Consider the following 4,005-nt stretch of genomic DNA (forward strand, 5'->3'; position numbering starts at 1 on the left):
CTGTGCCGAATGGGAAAATACTAAGTACCGTAAGAGGGATTTCTTCATTCGGTTTGGCAATGACAATGTGAGGATCTGCGGCATCTAATAAAACTTTATCTCCATCCTTAAGTTGAATTGGAAAGGTATTGAGCTTGTTCTAGCGTAGTTTTGGTTTATAGTGTGCTCTCGGTTTGTGTGTCTGCCATTCATCTAGCTCCCCAGTTTGTAACATTTGTTCTTCATGTGTAGATCCTTTGTTGTGGATTGAACATGGATCATGTGTGTCATTCGAACTTATTTCCTACAAAATAGGTTGCATCAGATGATTAGTCTTAGTAGAACAATTTGTACAATCACCTTCAATTTTTGATGTGTTCTTCGGGTTGCGAGCTTGAAAGGTGATTGTTTCGTCTCCTACACGAAGTGTGAGTTCACCTGTGCCAACGTCAATAATTGTTCTAGAATTACTAAAAAAGGCCTTCCCAAAATTAAAGGAACGTTACTATCCTCTTCTATGTCTAAAACAACAAAATCAACTGGGAATATAAATTTGTCAATTTTAACGAGTACATCTTCAATGATACCCCTAAGAAATCTGATAGTTTTATTACTAATTAAATGCTCATCCTGGTTTGTTTGGGTTTTCCTAGACCTAGTTGCTTAAACAATTTGTAAGGCATAACATTTATACTAGCCCCTAGATCAGCCAATGCATTATTAACATCTAAACTACCAATTAAACAAGGAATCGTAAAACTCTCTGGATCTTTTAGTTTGTTAGGTAACTTATTCTAAAGAATGGCTGAGCAAACCGAGTTCAGCTCCACATGTGACCTTTCATCTAACTTTCGTTTATTTGCTAGAAGCTCCTTTAAAAATTTGACTGCGTTTGGAATCTGCGAAAGTGCTTCAATAAACGGTAGGTTAATATGTAGTTTCTTTAAAAGTTTAAGGAATTTACCAAATTGTTTGTCTAAGTGGTCTTTCCTTGTCGCATTAGGGTATGGCACATGAGGTTTAAATTCTGTACTTACCAATTTTTGTTCGTTTTGACCTACCTCATTCTTACCTTCGCTTACCACCGGTTCTGACCTTGGTTTTGTCACTAACCCTTCCTCATCTTGAATGGCAATTGCGTTGAGTTGCTCCATTGGGTTAGATTTAGTGTTACTTGGCAGGCTACCTTATGGTTGTTTGGAAATCATCTTGGCGAGCTGTCCAATCTGAGTTTCGAGCCCCTGAATTGATGCTTGTTGATTTTTGAATGCCGTCTCGGTATTCTAAAAATGAGTCTCTGACACTGAGATTAATTTGGTTATCATCTCCTCAAGGTTCTGCTTCTTTTCTTACTGGTAAGGTGGTTGTTGAAAACCTGGAGGATGTTATGGCCTTTGATTTCATTGACCGCCCTACGAGAAATTGGAATGGTTCTTCCAACCTGCATTATAAGTGTTACTGTATGGGTTATTTTGGGATCTAGAGTTATTGTTACCCATATATTGGACTTGTTCCTCCTCGATACTAAGGTTGAAGGGTTGATATTCTGTGCATGCTCCTCCTCCATTCGAATCACACCTCATCACTGGATGTACCTGAGTAGAACCACACACACCGTCAACCTTTTTATTTAAGAGTTCTACTTGGTTAGATAGCATAGTAACCGCGTCGAGGTTGAAAACACCGGCTGCTTTTGTTGGCTTTGTTCTTATAACTTGCCATTGATAGCTATTCAGTGACATCTCCTCAATAAATTCATAAGCTGCCTCAGGTGTCTTATTATTGATAGTTCCTCTAACGGCTACCTCAATCATCTGCCGAGATGAAGGATTCAGGCTATTATGGAATGTTTGACCTGTATCCAAAGCGGTAACCCATGGTGAGGGCACCTTCTCAAAAGGTCATTGTATCTCTCCCATGTATCGTAGAATGTTTCTAAATCCATCTGCACAAAAGAAGAGATATCATTACGTAATTTGGTTGTTTTAGCCAGTAGAAAATATTTTAATAAAAAATTTTCAGTCATTTATTCCCAAGTAGTGATTGACCCTCGTGGTAACGAGTTCAACCATTGTTCAGCCTTATTCCTTAACGAAAAGGGAAACAACCGAAGGGGAATGGCGTCATCAGAAACACCATTAATTTTAAAGGTATTGCAAAATTCTAGGAAATTTGTCAAGTGAGCTTTGGGATCCTCGTCCTGCAAACCATCAAACTGAACAAACTATTGTATCATTTGAATTGTGTTAAGTTTCAGTTCAAAATTATTTCCAGCAATAACAGGTCTAACTATACTTGACTCAATTCCTGTTAAATTAGGTTTAGCATAATCATACAAAGTGCATGGAGCAGGATTTTGATTAACAGTAATTACAGGAGGTGGCGGATTTTCTTGGTTTTCGGCCATCTCCTCGATTGTGGTTTGAATATTGTCCTCTTGCTCATTCTTTATGTATCTTAAGCTTCGCCTTATTTTTCTTTGGTTTCTGCAAACTGTACGATCGATCTCACTCTCAAAAAGTAATGGTCCTAACGGGTTTCTTTTAGTCATAAACTATAAAAACCTGTCAGAAAAAAGGGAAAAGAAGAATTAGTAATAAAAATTAGAGTAAAATTTAAATTGCAGAAAAAGTAAATGGCTAAAGTAATAAAAATCGAGTGTTCCTAATATCTTAGTTCCCCAGAAATGGTGCCAAAAACTTGATACATGATATTCGTGACAGGTTTTAAATATTTATAATGAATCGTTCTTGAAACTAACTATTATCATGACGAAGGCAAGTGTACCTATCGAATAGTAGTATAGCTTTAGCAAGACCGGAATAACGAACCCAAAGGAACTAAAAGTATTAGTATTAACTTCCTTTTTATTATCTAGCCTAAAAAATAAAAGGGTTTTGTTTATCTAACTAATTAATTAAGCTAAGAAATCACAGAAAATAAATTTGGGGAAAATACTTTTGGAAAAACGATTGAATTAAGACAATACCTAAGGAAAAATCCACCTAGACTTCACTTGTTATTTGGCTTTGAATCGGACAATTTATTTATTTGACTTGATCCGTAGAAATCCCTAAGTTATATTATTATCCCTCTCGAGACTAACAACATCTAGCCCTAGGTTGAATAATTGAAATCTTTTTCTAATTAACTCCCTAGGGTTGCATTAACTCGATCTATGGATCCCCTTATTAGGTTTCACCCTAATCTGACAAAACCTTGTCACCCATCTCTAGGCACACAATCAACTCCGCTTAATTATGACAAATGTACTCTTAGAAAGGTTCTATTCCTCCTCTGAATAAGAGCTTAAATTGAATCAATATCCTGGAATATCAAGACAAGAATTAAGAACACATAATTAAGAACAAGTCAAATATTTATCATACAATTCAGATAATAATAACAAGATCTGTCTTAGGTTTCCTTCCCCTTAGGTATTTAGGGGTTTTAGTTCATAACTAAAAAGATAAACATCTCAGAAGAATAATGAATACAAAACATAAAAAAAACCCAAAATCCTGAAGGGAAATTGAGGGGAGATCTTTAGTCTTGATGATGAATTTGGGTTCTGGGATGGATCAATTGGCTTTCCTTGAGCAGTTCCCTGCTTCCTTCTCTCTGGCCCCTCTTTTCCTCCTCCTCTATGGTGTATTTATAGGCTTTAGAATGCCTAAGAACCCTCAAAATTGGCATTTTCTAAATTGGACACAATTTGGGCTCGATAGGGACACGCTCGTGTGACACGCCCGTGTGAGATTACTTCAGGCTGTGGTCAAGCCTGTTAAATTGGCACGGAAGTGTGGTCCACCCGTCTGAGTCGTGCTTCGATTCTGCCAAATTGACACGGCCGTATGGTCTACCCGTGTGAGGAGGTCCAGGCCATTTTGATTTCGTATGTTGGCCCATTTTCTCCGTTTTTGGCCCATTTCTCGTTCCTTTCACTCTCCTATGCTCACCTAAGTATAAAACATGAAATTAAGGCATTAAGAGCATTGAATTCACCAATTTTAAGGAAAAAACATC

General features: G+C 37.2%; 1 non-coding gene across 1 annotated transcript; it reads left to right on the forward strand.

Annotated features, from left to right (window-relative positions):
* The first annotated feature begins 1,850 nt into the window (after positions 1–1,850).
* On the forward strand, positions 1,851–1,957 carry LOC121228624 (small nucleolar RNA R71). The gene has a single exon (XR_005926200.1). It is a non-coding gene; the product is annotated as a small nucleolar RNA R71 (small nucleolar RNA).
* The last annotated feature ends 2,048 nt before the right edge of the window (positions 1,958–4,005 follow it).

Source organism: Gossypium hirsutum, chromosome A04 (genome assembly GCF_007990345.1).
Source record: "Gossypium hirsutum isolate 1008001.06 chromosome A04, Gossypium_hirsutum_v2.1, whole genome shotgun sequence".
Lineage (NCBI taxonomy): Eukaryota > Viridiplantae > Streptophyta > Magnoliopsida > Malvales > Malvaceae > Gossypium > Gossypium hirsutum.